Source organism: Vulpes vulpes, chromosome 5 (genome assembly GCF_048418805.1).
Source record: "Vulpes vulpes isolate BD-2025 chromosome 5, VulVul3, whole genome shotgun sequence".
In the NCBI taxonomy this organism is placed as follows: domain Eukaryota; kingdom Metazoa; phylum Chordata; class Mammalia; order Carnivora; family Canidae; genus Vulpes; species Vulpes vulpes.
The window spans coordinates 76,056,862-76,074,194 of NC_132784.1; positions in this window are offsets into that span (position 1 = coordinate 76,056,862).

The following is a 17,333-nucleotide window of genomic DNA, read 5'->3' on the forward strand; positions in this document are numbered from 1 at the left end:
TTTTTCATATTATGCTTAATTACATGACTTGAAAAAGAAATCCCTTATGTTAATGTAACCTTGTATTTAGTAAGCTTCCACATCTAGTAAATGTAGCAGCCTGAATACTAATGAGTTGTGGATTCTCATGAGGTTTTGTGAGATAGCAAGTAAGTTCTGAGTTCTCGAAGATTGTCTGGGCACACTTCATCATCTGAGATGACAGAGACTATCTTGAAGGAGTCATACATACTGGAAGCTAAGTTTCAAAAGAATGATAAAGAATGGATGTCCAAGCTGTGAATGGAAAGCTAGGAATTCTTTCTTTACCCTTCGGAAGTGGAGTGGAAGAATGACAAGGGGTTGGAGGACGAGTGGCTCTTGGATATAATTCTGTGAAAGACCTTTGTGTGTCTTGGATGATGTCGGCTGAGCTTCAGTAAGGGGATGTCAGCCAGAGACAGGAAGTCCAGTCACAGACCATTTCTAATAGTTGACAAGAAGTGGAACAGGGTGTTTCTTATGGGAATGTAATAAAAGTCTCCAGGAGCTATTATAAAAGAAGATAACACAAGTTTTCAAAATCCCAACACATTATGCCAACTGATAATTGTATTTTTTAATGATTGATTCCTATGTGCTTGGTAATAACCTGTGTGGTTAGCATTATTTCATTCATTTTCAAATGAAGAAACATTTGCAGAGACTGATGTTCAGAATAATAATAATGATAATATCAACTAAAACATATTGGATGGTTGTTGTTCTGGTTTTGCAGAAATGTGATTGTTGAATCCTCACTGTAAACCTGTGAGATAATTACCACTATTATTTTATACTTCTTTTACACAGCAAGAGATACAAATATAGAGAAGTTAAGAATCCTGCCAAGATCAAGCAGATGAAAATGGGGAGAGCCAAGATTACATAAATTTTACTTGTGACCTTTTATTCCTCCAAATTTTTAATCCTTGCTTACGTTGTTCTGTGATAATAAACAATGAGAACTAGTAATCTCCTTTTGACATGACCATAATCACTTTGATGCTATTTCAGAGGCAAATGCATATGAAGCAATTTCATCAACACACACACACACACACACTGAAATCCCTAAATATTCATGAAAATGGGGTGCTAGTTTCATTGAAGAGCACTTTTACTTTGGACTTTTATGCAGCCCCATTTCCTCTCTTTACAGTCCTCTTACAAACATGGTTTTCCAGAGTCTCCTGCACAATGTTGAAAATGACTACCACAGTGGTTAAGTGTACTGTATTGGTTTGAAAGTCAGAGAAACTGATTGGAATCTTGCCTTTTCCACTTGCAACTTCTTTTTCCAGGGTATAATTTTTGGCAACTTACATTCTTGTTTTCTCATCTCTAACATGAGAATGACAATATCCACATCTCAGGTGTTACAAAAATTGATTGAGGAAATATATATGAACATCTCCACCACATTACTGTGGTTACACAAAGAGCTTTCACCTAATTTTGTTACTCTGTATGCCCACTGGAGATAGGGAGAATTAGTAATTTGAGTTCATTCAGAAAACATGCAATAATCTCTGGAAGAATTATCTCTAATTTTACTTGTCAAGAAGCCAGAAAGACTCTCGTTATGCATAGCAGTTAACCTCAGGAAAGACAGTCTCTGGTCATGCTTAGACTAAATGACTGATGATTTATGTCATCTATTAAACATATTTATGTATAACTGTGTGTGGAGCATACTTACATTTGATTTTCATGCTCATGATTAGCCTCGAATGTTAAAGGAGGTGTCTTATGTCAAAAGAAAGTGCTTGTGTCCAAAAATTGGGTTCCATAACTTGTATAATCTGTATGAGCCTCAAAGTTTTCATTTGTCAGTTTAGGTTAATGACATTTACCAACTATCTTTTGACTAATGGATATGAGGGTATAATATTACTTCGTTTGGAAATTGTTGAAACATAATGATTATTCTATATAGAAAATACCAGTCTTTGGGATGCCTGGATGGCTCAGCGGTTGAGCATCTGCCTTCGGCTCAGGGCATGATCCTGGAGTCCCAGGATCAAGTCTCACACAGGGCTTCCTGCATGGAGCCTGCTTCTCCCTCTGCCTATGTCTCTGCCTCTTTCTCTCTGTGTCTCTCATGAATAAATAAATAAAATCTTTTTAAAAAGAGAAAATACCAATGTTTAAGATGCTTCAGTGCTACTGAAAACCTTACCTTGAATAGATTAGATTATCTCCATGATGTTTAGGGGTTTTCAGAAATAATTCCATTTTCAAACTGGCCTCTTCTTGGATAGTAAACTATCAGTATGAAACACAGGACACACAGACACAGACTATTTAGGTAATTCAATAACAAATCTATGGTCCTTGAGAAGGTGTTTCTCCTAATCTAAATCTTCCCTTCTAGCTTAAAGTCTCAAAATCCCTTATTGAGAATCTGGGATTTGAATTTGGAAAGAATTATTTTGAAACACTATCATGAAATGACCTCCAGATGGCTCTGGTCTCATAGACAAGAGGCAAGAAATGTGGAGGAAACACTTTCAAATGGATGATTTTTACTATAATGAATCTTGCTCTGGAAATGTAAACCCCCTACAATATTTTCCTCTGGCACTGCATGGATATTTAAAAGTGGTTTCCAAAAAAGGTTCAAGGACCTTGGCTTAGAGCTGCTGCTTTCTCTCTCTGGAATTATCTCCTGTGATGCAAAGACTTTGTCTTAGAAGCCGGTATGCTGAAGAGACATGGTTGAGAAAAACCCAATTTTGAATAGGGAATTGCAATTCCTCTACTTGGAACACAACCATGCAAGAATCCTCTTTATTTTTGTGAACTTTTGGTTTCCAGAAAGCTAAATATCATGTGAAGAAGAAAATGACATAACTTGGGTACGGAGACCTGTGATGTTCTTAACCTGTTGACTCAGTTCACAGAGCGAATGTCTACTGTTGGACCCTGGCTGACGGGTGCCAACGTGTCCCGGTGGACGCCCCAGAGACTCAGACCCCAGACAGGCAGATGCAATTAGCAATGGGTTTATTGGACGTTTGTGCAAACGGGCTCTCTGCCTCAGAGGTGGCAGAGAGCCCCGATTAGCAATTACAGGCATCTTTCAAAGGCAAAAAGACCGCTTTAAGGCAAAGAAACTGGGGGAGTAGCATAGCATCCAGGTTATTGATTTCTCAGAAGGTCAACATGAACCTGTTCAGGGACATTTCAGTCAGGGCGTGGGGGGGAATGGTTTTCTTATCTCGGACAACCAGAATATTTTTTGTTGCTTAAATTCCAGGAAGGCGCAGGGATGGGCTGCCTCTGGATTAGGGCTGGTTCTACTCATGGGGGGGGGCGGGGTTCTTCACTACATCCTTAACAATATAAAAACATTTCTGGAAACCTGCTATTGATTGTGTTAGTGATTGTGTCAGTGCTAGAGCAGTGAGGGTTTAATATCAGTGGAATGGTAGCCATTAAAGTCCCTGTCTCCAAAAGTTGTTTTTCATGTTCATCAGAGGGCTATGAAATTAAACAGAAGCTCTAATAGGGACCCAATTAGTTATTTCTGGTATCATGGTCTGGTTCATAAGGAATACTAGGCAACATTAAAATTGTAGAGAGATATCAATACACAAGCAGAAAGTTCTAATTTTAACCACAAGAAATGTTCCATATTCTTGTCACTTGGTATTGTTATTTTCCATGTAGTCATCCGAGGAGGTATGTGGTGATATATATTATTGTGGTTTTAATTTGCTTTCCCTGATGACTAATAATGTTGAGCATTTTTTTTTCATATTATCATTGGCCACTTATATGTTTTTTAAAGTATGTTTAGGGACGCCTGGGTGGTTCAGGGGTTGAGCATCTGCCTTTGGCTTAGGGTGTGATCCTGTAGTCCCGGGATGGAGTCCCACATTGGGCTTCCTACATGGGGCCTGCTTCTCCCTCTGCCTATGTCTCTGCTTCTCTCTCTCTGTCTCTCATGAATAAATAAATAAAAGCTTAAAAAATAAAGTATATTTAAATTCCAGTTAGGTAACATACAGTTTAATATTAATTTTAAGTGTACAATATTGTGATTCGATGCTTCCATACAACACTCAGAGGTCATCACAACTGCTCTTCTTAATCCCCATAAGTATTTACCCCCCCCGCCCCCTTTCTGGTACCATCACATTGTTCTCTATAGTTAGAAGACTGTTTCTTGGTTTGCCTCCTTCTCTGTCTCTTTCTCACACCCTCCCCATACTGGTTTGCTTTTTCTTAAGTAACACATATGAGTGAAATTATATGGTATTTGTGTTTCTCTGATTGATTTATTTTGCTTAGTATGATTCTTTCTAGCTCCACCCATGTCATTGCAAATGGCAAGATTTCATTCTTTTATAGGCTGAGTAATATTCTGTCATATATATATATATATATACCATACATATATTTTACCTATATACACATATAACACATTTATATAACACACTACACACACATATAAAATTATGTCACATCTATCACATCTTCTGTATCCATTCATCGCATTATCTACAATAGCAACATTATGGAAACAACCCAACTATCCATCAACTGATGAATGGATAAAGAAGGAGGCAAACCTTTTAATAGAGACAGTCTTCTAACTATAGAGAACATTGTGACGGTACCAGAAGGGAGGTGGTGGGGATGGATTAAATAATCATGGGGATTAAGGAGAGCACTTGTGATGACCTCTGAGTGTTGTATGGAAGCGTTGAATCACAATATTGTACACCTGAAACTAATATTAAACTGTATGTTACCTAACTGGAATTTAAATATACTTTACTTTTTTAAAAGCTTTTATTTATTTATTCATTAGAGACACACAAACACAGAGGCAGAGACATAGGCAGAGGGAGAAGCAGGTTTTAATTGTGTGTGCTCATATATATAGTTTTTTTCCTAGTCCATGGATTGACTTTCCATTTTAAAAAAGAAGTAGGATTGGTTAATCATATCTATGGTGGTACATTTTTAAAATTTTTGAAGTCTCACCATATTGTTTTCCCTAATTGCCTTGCCATTTTACATTTCCACCAACAGTGAATAAGGGTTTCCTTTTGGCCACATTCTTGCTAACATTTGTTACCTTTGTCTTTGTTTTAAATAACAATCTGAACAGATATGAGGTGACAATTCAATTGTGATTTTAATTTACATTTCCCTGATAGTAATGTTGAGTACCTTTGCATATCTTTTTCCCTTTATATGTCTTCTTTGAAAAAATGACTATTTAGGCCTTTTGCCTAATTATAATTGGATTATTTATTTACTTATTTTCCATTAAGTTGTATAAATACAATATATATTTTTTCTCTTTTATTATTTTTTACTTCTTAACAGTTATAAGTTTTGTGAATATTTCCTCATTTCGTAGATTGCCTTTCAATGTCATTTCCTTACTGTGCAGAATTCTTTGGTTTAATGTAGTCCCATTTGTTCATTTTGGATTTTTTTTTGTCTGCTTTTTTTTCTTTCTATCCAATCCAGGAAAAAATTTACAAGACTAATGTCAAAAATCTTCCCCCTTCTGTTTTCTTTGGGGAGTTCTATGGTATTAGGTCCTACGTTTAAGTCTTTGATTCAATCCAAGTTAATTTTGTGATTGGTGTTAGATACGTGTCCTGTTTTATTCTTTTTCATGGATATACCGTTTTCTCAAAGTTATTTTTTGAAGATACTGTTCTTTCCCTATTGTGTGCTTTGGAAACTTGTCAAAAATCAGTTGACTGTGTATATGTGTATGCAATTGTCTGAGTTCTTCATTCTGTGCCACTGTTCCATGTGCTGTTTTTATGCCAATATCATACTGTTTGTTTACTATAGCTTTGTTATACAGCTTAAAATCAGGTATTCTTTCTCAGGATTGCTTTGGTCATTCGGGGTATTTTGTGGTTCCAAAGAGACTAAGGATAGTTTTTTTCTCTTCCTGTAAAAAATGCCACTGGGAATTTTGATCATGATTGTGTTTAATCTATAGATAGCTTTGGGTTTTACAGACATTTTCACAATATTAAGCTTTCTAATCCATGACTATAGAATATCTTTCCATTTATTTGTGTAATCTTTCATCTTTTTCATTAATGTCTTGTGGTTTTCAATGTATCAGCCTAAAATATTTAGTGAACTATTAAATATAAGCAGTGAGACTGAACATCCTGGTATTGTTCTGACTTTATGAGGGAAATATTTTGTGGATTGTGGTTGTTAGCTTGTTTAGTAATATTTCTAAATTATTTTTTCTAAAATCTATATTCTTTGCAATGCATGGTTATTGAACTGTCCCTTTTATTAAGGATGAGATATGGAGGAACATGAAAACTATTTTTATATGTTAATTTGAGAGATACAAGGAAACATGTTTAGAAATGTTTTCACTACTCCCAGGACAGAAATGTAACCAGTGGTAGGAAGACATAGACAACATTTTTATTGTTGTCCATTATGAAATAAACGAATATTCATCTGGAAAATGAAAAGGTTTGCCATTATTTTTTCATCAACAAAGGATCTAATCAAAGTCATATCTATCCCTCTGCAACAGAAAGGTTGAAAAGGTATAGGAACTATAAAACTTCAGTGGTTGATAGCTAATGATGTGATCATATTAGGTAGATATAGAATGGTATAAACGGGTCTCACTCCTACTGAAACTGGGGAGAGTCTAGGTTCTAATGATTCTTGGTCATCTCTTTCCAAGGATCCAAGAGTAGAATCTCTGAGTTCTTCTGGGATAGACCATTAGGACATTTTGTGAACGAAATAAATGTACAAAGCCATTGAAAGAAAGGAATGCTATTTCATATGCCTTGGTTCTTGGTCTTTGAGAGTAATGAATCTCTCAGCTTTTACCTTCTTAGGTATGTCAGACTAACATCTCTGGCTAGAAAGACTTTAGTGCAAATACATGAATGAAAGAATGTTGTAAATGCTGGGATACCTGGGTGGCTCAGCGGTTTAGCTCCTGCCTTCAGCCCAGGGCGTGATCCTGGAGTCCCAGGATCCAGTCCTGTATCAGGCTCCCTACATGGAGCCTGCTTCTACCTTTGCCTGTGTCTCTGGCTCTCTCTCTCTCTCTCTCTCTCTCTCTTTTTCTGTGTCTCCCATGAATAAATAAATAAATAAAATCTTAAAAAAAATGTTGTGGAGGAAAGTTACAAAAGGATAATATTCATTTATTGCACTGTTTTCTTAGTTCAAATTTAGTTCCCTTGCATCAGTTAGTAGAACAGGTAGGGCTCCTTAGATTTCATTGACTCATAGCCACTTTGTGCTCTAAGAGCATCAGGTATTATTCAGTCCTGCTGTTTCCAAGTCCAGGTGCTCAGAGGTGCCACTGAATGTATAGCAATTACAAGATGAACTTGTTAAAAATACAGATTTTTGAATACTCCTTAACTATGGCCTAACATATTAGAAAATCATAGCACAGATACTGTTATCTGTTTAAAAGTCTGTCCAAATGAGTCCAGTGATCAAAGAAATTGGAGAAACACTAAACTATCCATCATTAAAAATTGAGTAAGTAGGAGTCCATTGAGATTCCAAGCTGGGACAACAAACATGATTTTGTGTGTTTCTTGTCTTCAAATCTGTGAATGCATCAACAACAGAGATGATCTTTTGTTTCTTTTTAAAGATTTTATTTATTTATTCATGAGGGACACAGAGAGAGAGATAGAGAGAAACAGAGACACAGGCAGAGGGCTCCATGCAGGGAGCCCAAAGCGGGACTGGATCCTGGGACTCCAGGATCATGCCCCAAGCGGAAGGCAAATGCTCAACCACTGAGCCACCCAGGCGTCTCCAGAGACAATCTTTTTAAAGACTTTGTACAGAGGATCCCTGGGTGGCTAAACACTAAACTTGGTGCCTGCCTTTGGCCCAGGGCATGATCCTGGAGTCCTGGGATCAAATCCCAAATCAAGGTCCCTGCATGGAGCTGGCTTCTCCCTCTGCCTGTGTCTCTGCTTCTGTGTGTGTGTGTGTGTGTGTGTGTGTGTGTGTCTCATGAATAAATAAATAAAATATTTTTTAAAAAAATAAAGACTATGTACATATTTTAGTGTACTGTACATGCATATATACATACAGACACACACATACTCAACCATAAAGACTTACCCAGGTATTGGCAGTAACTAGAATAATCAGATTTGTGCAAAAGACAATGAAGCAATAAGATGAATTATCAGTGATATCTCTATTTGTTATAGAAAAACAAAGCTCAGAATACAGTAAGTGTAGTTGAGATGTGTGTGATTGATGGCTCACTGTATTCAGTAAAACTGATTCAACATAGGAGGAAATACAGTTTCTCAGCCATTCATTTCAACGTTGTACTTGTCCAGTTGTTTGAATCAAGTCACCTACTCATCCTAGCTATCTTTTTTTTTCATTCAGTTTGTTCAGTTTTTCCTTTTCATAACTTTATGCTAGTTGGGGACCCCTGGCTTTAGACAAGTTAAGATCAGTCAGGTAATGGAAGTATATGAATGGGATATTAGAATTTCAGTGGGGATACTAGAGGCAGCTTTTTCCCATTTCCTTGCTTTTTGGGTAAAAAAAAAATGAGTCCTAGAGAATGGAAAACTTTCTCCCAAGAGCAGAGGATGAGAACGGTCTTTTGTTTTTTAAGTGTGTTTTATGTTTTATTTCTTTTTCATGTGCACACACCTCCCCTCCATTTGGAGCCTTGCTAGATTTCATTTCTATTGTGTTTTGCAGGGCTTAGATCAGAACCCTATAGCTTAGATCTCTGTTATTTTCCTGTATTCTTTTGTGCCTGCAACATATTCATATTGAGGGCTCAATATGTTTCTATCACACTTCTAAATGCTAGAAAATGACCTTAAGTCTTTCACAGTAGACTCTTATTCTTTAAGGAAAATGGCAAACAGGCCAGAATTAGAAGGAGAAAACAATGTTGTCCAGTATGATTCTTCTGATCTCAATTTAATAAGATCCCTCTGGCCTAGAACTTTCAGAAAATTTGCCTACATATGAACTATTAAAACAAATATGACAATGATGATACATAATTCCTCAGTTGTGTAGAATGTGTTATTCTTTTCTTTGTTCCCCCAAAACCCATATGAGGTTGTTATTACTGTCTTAATTGAATCAATGAGATCATCCAGCTTAAATTGTTACTTTCAACTATTTACCATTAGCCTCTGACAAAATCTTCCTGCCCCACAGTCTTTTCATTGCATTCTTTACTTCTGTGTTTCTCAGGGTGTGGATCAGAGGATTTAACATGAGGGTGATAATGGTGTAAAATACAGCCATCATCTTATCCTCTGAAAAGGTAGTATCAGAGCAAATATACATGAAAGTACATGGCCAAGAAAATGATGACCAATTATTTTTGTCACAGAAATGTAAACATGTACCCCTATTTTCCCTTGTTAATATGCCATGAGTGTTCAAGTAGTTGAGTGTGGGTGACATCCACAGGTCTTCTTAGAACACTCTGGTATTTGAATACATGAATTTATGATCTCCTATTTGACATCAATCTCTTATATTCAAGAAGTGGTGGGTGCAGTTAGAAAAGAACAAGAGGGGCACCTGAGTGGCTCAGTGATTGCGCATCTGCCTTTGGCTCAGGTAGTGATCCTAGAATCCTGGGATCGAATCTTACATTGGGCTCCCCTCAGGGAGCCTGCATCTCACTTTGCCTATGTCTCTGCCTCTGTGTGTGTGTGTCTCATGAATAAATAAATAAAATATTTTTTAAAAAAGAAAAGGACAAAAATTAAATATGTCTCATTGTGAGACAATAGTGCTGTAAATCTAGATAAATTGCTTAGCTTTATAGGGCTTTTGTTATTATCCCACTTGTGAAACGAGAAAATTTCAGTTTCATTGTCATCTATCATATGAACAATTCTTTCTACTATGAATTTAAGTCTATTCTGTTGGCCTGGAATAGCCATGAAACCCTGATGAAGAGACAGAGATAAAAGAAGACAAAGCAGTGAAAGGAACTGCTGGACACTCATTGAGACCTGTTGGAATTGAAAGAGCGGAAGTGAAATATGTGTTAATTTCTCATCTTCAGACTCAATATTTGAGGATTTCTGAGAAATTATTATTAAACATCTATTAACTAACAAAATAATGAGTCAAAGAAAAATAAAAAAATTATTCTCCCCTTATTTCTGAGACTAGTTTCCTGCAATTATCTTGCAGGTATTCAAAATATAGCAATTTTATTAATTCTCTTTTTCCATAATCCTTTTTATTTTAACTTTAGAAGAAATAAAACTCACTACTATTGTGGAGGGCTTAACTTTTATTTTTCTATCCCTTCTGAGGTAGTTTTTGTGAAGCTATCCACAAGACAGTGATAACTTATAATTGCTTTGTGAATAATTAATATCAGGGAATCTCTGACCCTGAAACCCCAAAATCTGATAGTAATCATGTATTGTCCTTACTCTTTCTGTCTTTAAACTGCTCAAACTTGCCATTTCATAGTATGTATGGCAACAGATGCTCCTTTCTCTACTTCGTATAAAGTCTGCTTAAAGAGAATGATGCAAAATGTTAATGACCTTGGTGAAAGCCTTTCTCTAAAGTCACCCTCCATTTTCGGAACCACAGAATTGACAATAAACTAATTTCAAGGTGTCTTTTCAGCTTGTTAAAAACATTTAAAGTTTTCTTTATTTGCTAAATTTAAAAACAAATCAATTGTTGATTTAGGGGGTTCCTGGGTGGCTCAGCAGTTGAGCCTCTGCCTTCAGCTCAGGGCATGATCCTGGTGTCCTGGGATTGAGTCCCACATCGGGCTCCCTGCATGGAGCCTGCTTCTCCCTCCGCCTATGTCTCTGCCTCTTTCTGTGTGTCTCTCATGAGTAAATAAATAAAATCTAAAAAAAAAAAAATTGTTGATTTAGGACAATAACATGGTCTCAACTATTTCAGTAAACAGACATAATTGTTTTATGACTGATATCTGATATCTTGTTCATGGGATTAGCATGTTTAAATATATATATAGATATATATTAAATATTTAATATAATGATTATATTAAAATATCTATTTTGGGTTATTTCCCTATTGAAATTTATTTCCTCTACTCTTTTGAAAGTACTATTTGATTGGAAAAGAGTTGGTTCAATAGTGCCTTGGAGTTCACTGGTTTTCTTTTTAATTGAATCTCTGCTGATGTCTGGAGAAATTGCTGGGAAATTCACTTCTAGTTTATACTTGGGACTAATTGTACCGCAGGCTTTTATTCTTCTATTTTTGAGTGTAAGTCATCAAAGTTGAAACTTCACTACTAACATTCTTTCTTATTCCTCTTCTGTTCCTATTCTTTCCTTTCTTTTCCCTTCCTATTCTCATCAAACATACTTCTTCTTTTCATACAATGTCCAAAATGCCAGACCCTTCCCACTTTCTACTCTTAGAGGGAACTCACAAGCTGTATATTTCTATCTGGTTTCACCACTTACACGGTTAATTTCTAACCTCATTGGACCTTTTAAGAGAGAATACATATGTTCCTTTTCCAATATGTAAATAGCCACAAAGTGGGAAAATGTAGCTGTTGTTGTATTTTCTTTCCCTTTGGCCAAAGTTCACCCCACAGTGGGCCATTTGCACCTCTGTGTGACCATGACCCTGGACTCTTATTTCAGTTGTAGGAAAAGACAGAGCCCAAATTCATAGCAGAAAGCAAGCTTGTTGGGGAAAGTCCCTGAGGGGTTCCAATCATGTCACACAGTATCTACTACCTAAGCAGCACAGGGAATATCTATGGATAGGGTTCAGAGTGCCTACATGGATATAAGCCAAAGTCCTGTCAGGTCAGGCCCACAAGTGACCTAAAGATGGAGAATAACTCTCTTCATCTATGGTCTTTTAATATCATGATGAAATGCAGGCCACTGCCAAAACATCTCTGGATATAAGGAGTGCAGGAATCTGGGTGACACCTAAAAATCTGGGTATGATGCTTGCTGTGCCTCACACTAAGGTATTAGCTTATACCTTGACTTGTTGCTTGACTGATCCGGTGATATTCACCTTTATTCCAAAGGAATTTGACTCTTTCCTGCTTTACCCATGTCAGTAGGTCCTCCTGAAACTAGTCATCTTTATAGTCACGTAATACAAGATTTGAAATAGTGCCCTCTCATCCAGTATATGTACTCCCTGGATTTAAAAGCCTATAAGGTAGTGTATCTCTTTCCTACTGTTAGGAGATGTGAATAGGAAACACTTCTCTTTTTAATTAAGAGAATATCTGCACTGTTATGCCTCAAGATTCTTAAGAACTCTACCCATGTGACAGTCCCCTGAAACTTTATAGTGTTTATCTTCTATTTCTGCCTTGTGTGAACCTAGTCAGTGTGTAAACTTACTACTGCTATATATAGAGAAATAATATGAAGCAAAAAATAGTGACTTCCAACCACAAAATTTAATCCTGAAATTAGTGGTTTTATTTTTTAAAAAAGATTTTTCTTTTATTAATTTGAGAGAGAGAAAGAGAGAGAGAGAGAGAATGCACACAGGGAGGTAGAGGGAGAGGGAGAAGCAGACTCTGGCTAGCAGAGAGCCCCAGGCAGGGCTAGATTCCAGCACCCTGTGATCCTGACCTGAGTTGAAGCTAGGTGTTTAACCACCTGAGCCACCCGGTACCTCCCTCCCCCAAATAGTAGTTTTAAATTGCGAAACAAAACTTAAAAGACTTAAAAATAAAAGGAATTTATTTCTTTATGAGTCTACAATGTGGCCTAGAATTAGCTGGGTGCTACAGCTCCTGGTTTCACCTGGAAATGCTCTCAATGGCTGAAATGGAGTATGAGTGTAATACATGGTCCAAGATGGGCTCATTCTTACATCCAGCATCCTGCTTCTGCTCAGGTATGTCAGTTCTCATTCACTCTTCAGGAGTGTAGGTTGGGCTATACCACACCATCGTTGTGTCAGGGCATTCATTGTTTCACAAAAGCAAAAGCTTTAAGGCCTTTCACACCAACTTTTAGGGAATATACATCATGACTTTTATCACCTTCTGTTCATGTGGGTAAGATTACATGTGACTTGTGTCACAATTTTAGCCCAGAAGAAAGCATGGAGACATAGATTCCACTTCTTTAAAATTTGAGATGTAATTAACATATAACATTATTAGTGTTTTCAGGTATACATCTTAATGATTCAACATTGCATTTATTTCAAAATGATCACAATAAATCGAGTTAGCAACCATCACCCCACAGTTATAATTTTTTCTTGTGATATAAACTTTTAATAACTACTCTTTGCAATTTTTAAATAAAGAATATAGTGTTACTAACTACATTCACTGTGTTGTATATTATTATATTCCATGATGTAATTTGCTTATTTTATAACTGGAAGTTCCTTCCTTTGGTACCCCTTCACCTATCTTTCCTATTTCCTACTCTGGCAACCACCGATCTGTTCTCTGTATCTGTGAATTCCATTTATTGATCTATTTTTTAATATTCCACATGTAAATGAGATCATATATAGTTTTTGTCTTTCTGTTTGATTTATTTAGCTTAATGCCCACAATGATGATGTTGTCACAAATGGTAATACTCCAAAGGAGAACATTATGTAATTTTTATGAGGGCAGACATTTAGGGCTGTTTCATTGGAGCTGGACCTGTCAGGATTTCCTGACTATAATGTTTGGTTCTTACCTACATCCCTCAGCTCCAGCTGGGGCTTTGTGCTGTGCTCTAGGCACCTGGAGCATAGGCTTCTTCAGCATCACATAGAAACTTCACCTTTATTGGGCAGCACTGGGCTCCGCACTTGGCTGCTGAAGCACATGTCCTGGGTATAATTCATATGACAACATTTTGCAGATTAGAAACAGATGGCCCTTTCTTAGGCCACAGCCTATTTATTTCCTGATAATAAATTTCAAAAAGCCATTTGTGTGAATGGTACAAATTAAGTTATCAAATGCAATGTTGTTCATTTAACATTTTAATCATAATAGGTCTAAAGTCATCATTATACAGTAATTTTAATAAAACATTTACATATATTCTGTTCATCATAAATAAATTTTTAGTAACAGTTGCTTGTATGGCCTTTTATTCTATACAGATGAACACTAGACTTAACATTTATCTCTTTTTAACAGCTTTGAGATATAAAGCACAAACTATTAAATTCACTTCTTTAGAGTATATAATGTAATGCTTTTTGGTAAGGAAGACTGTGAAACAATCTACAGTATCTAATTTTACAACACCTTTGCCTCCTTATCAAGCAATTGCAAACCCATTCACAGTCACTTATTCTTCTCCATCGCCATCAACACAGTCCTAAGCAAATTCTAATATTTCTTTTTTTTTTTTCTGAAAGTTAGAGGACATATGGGTATATTAGCTGTGGGGTGGGTTGTAGTGAAGGGTAGAGAGAATCTTAAGCAGACTATCTGCTGAGCTCTGTGTTGCCTGTAGCTTCATGTAAATTGAATCACAGCATTTACTCATCGTACATGGTCTCTTCTTCTGGGATTTATCATACTGACATGTGTATCTTTAGTCCATTATTTTTCTTGGTTGAAGATTATTCTGTCTATCCTGAAAACTTCTGTCTTTCAAATGAAATGTATTTGTATTTAATGTAATTATTAAATTGGGGGGAATAAGTTTATCTCATTGTGGTTTACTTTTTTCCCCTTTAAAACTTACTTTATTTATTTTCTATTTTCTTTTGAGGTAATTGAGTAGATGGTTTTTGTCTAATATTCCACTTTATCTTCCTCTTAACATCTTTTAAATGATAGACTCTATCTTATAGAAGAGTTTCAGGTTCATAAGAAGATTGAGCAGAAGGTATGGAGATTTCATGTGGATCTTCAAATCCTCTGATTAAAAATAGGCAGAAGAACTCAATAGACACTTTTCTAAAGACCTACAAATGGCCAGCAGGTACATCAAAATGTGCTCAATATCACTCATCATCAGGGAAAGGCAAATAAAAATTATAATGAGATATCACTAAACAACTGTTAGAACAACTATCATCAAGAGAATAATAAATCTGAAATGTTGGGGAGGATGTGAGAAAAGGGATCCCATGTGTGCTATTGATGGGTGTGTAAATTAGCACAGATATTATGGAAAAGAGTATAGATGTTCTTCAAAAAATTAAAAGTAGGACTACCATCCTTCAACCCTATTGTTAGGTTTATATCCAAAGGATCTGAAATCACAATTGTGAAGGGCTATCTGTATTCCTAGGTTCATTGCATCATTATCCACAGTAGCCATGGTGCGGACTTGACTGATGAATCAATATGGAAAATGGGAGGTGTATATGATGCAGACTTTAAAAAGAAGAAAATTCTGCCATTTGAAATAGCATGGATGGAAGACTTTATGTTCAGTGAAACAAGCAAGACACACAGAGAAATACTACATGATCTCACTTATAGATGAAAATGCTATAGGTCAATTCATAGAGGCAGAGAGTAGAATGGTGGTTACAAGGGGCCAGGGGTTGGGGAAATGGAGAGATATTGGAGCAAGGTTACAAGGCTTCATTTATGTAGAATGTGTAAATTCTAGAAATCTATTATATAGGATGGTCACTATATTCATACTTAAAATTGCAAAAAGAACAGATCCTAAATTAAATCTTCTTAAACACACACACAGTGGTAAGTATATAGAGAAGATATGTGTGCTAACTAGTTAGACTGTGGTGATCTTTTCACAATATACGTATATCAAAAAATTACATTTTACAACTGAAATATATAATTTTTTTGTATGTCAACATGTCCACTTTGGGACACTAGTTCAGTGACTAAGCTTCATGATATCCCAGAAAGAAGAAATAGTGAGAACACTGAAAACATGATATTTTAATGAACTTATTTTAAAATAATCTTTGAGGGATCCTTGGGTGGTTCAGCAGTTTAGTGCCTGCCTTCAGCCCAGGGAGTGATCCTGGAGTCCTGGAACGAGTCCCACATTGGGCTCCCTGCATGGAGCCTGCTTCTCCCTCTGCCTGTGTCTCTGCCTCTCTCTCTCTCTCTCTCTGTTTCTCATGAATAAATAAATAAATAAATCTTTAAAAAAATAAAATAATCTTTGACAGGAGGAAAATATTGGTATTGAAAAGGTAATTAGTATTTTCCAGGTAAGTAGTGGAGAGCAGAATTAAACATGAAATAGAATCTTGCAACAGTTAATAAAGATGTGATACATGTAAATACACTGAAATCAATGAATTTTATTTATTTATTTATTTATTTATTTATTTATTTATTTATTATTTTTTATTTATTTTAAAAGTGTTTATTTAAATTCCAGTTAGTGTTCAGTGTAATAAGAGGTACACAGGTATACAATTAGTGATATACAATTTAGTGATTCAACACTTGCATCCATATCCTGCTCTTCATAAGAAGTGTACTCCTTATTTTCCATCATCTATTTAACCCATCATCCTACCCATCTCCCCTTGGTAACCATCAGTTTCTTCTCTACATTTAAGAGTATCTTTCTTGGTTTGCCCTCTCTCTCTTTTTTTTCTTCACAGTCATTTGTTTTGTTTCTAAAATTCCACATGAATGAAATCATATTTCTCAGAGTTGTTTCACTTAGCATAATACTTTCTAGCTCTATCCTTGTCTTTGCAAATAGCTATTGCAAATAATGCTGCTACAGACATTGAGGTGCATGTATTCCTTTGGTTTAGTACACAGAAATCAATGAATTTTAAGAGTTCATAATATAACACCTCGCATGCTCAGTCCAAGGCATGGATAGCTAACCCTTCTGCTCACTATGAGCATCAAAATTCTTCTGGCAATTCTAACTTATGAATAGATAATACCCCTTTACAAGGAAAGCACATACAGAGAAATAAAGTGGTTTCCTGCTGCAAAAGTAGGTTCTCTCTAACTTCATTAACTGGAGACTGATCAAATGAATATTCCTGAATGTCCCTGGTACTTTTATTCTATTGATAACAACCAACTTGAAGTGAAATAATTAACATTGTTTTCCTTCAAACTAATTCTACCTTACTGTATTCAGTCTCAGAAAATATGTTGTATCTATGGTTTATTTTAAATTTTTATTTAGTCTTGACAACAGATAGCATTCCCTGTTTGACCAATAGAATTCTCTTGATATAGTACTTATATACCAATCACACAAATTAGTGGAATATCTCAAGACCTTTGTAATACATCTTAAAAATCATATATACAGTGTTCAGTTATTTTAATCGTGAAAGGAAACAATAAGAAAAATTATTATGATTGTATATAATTAGATATAATT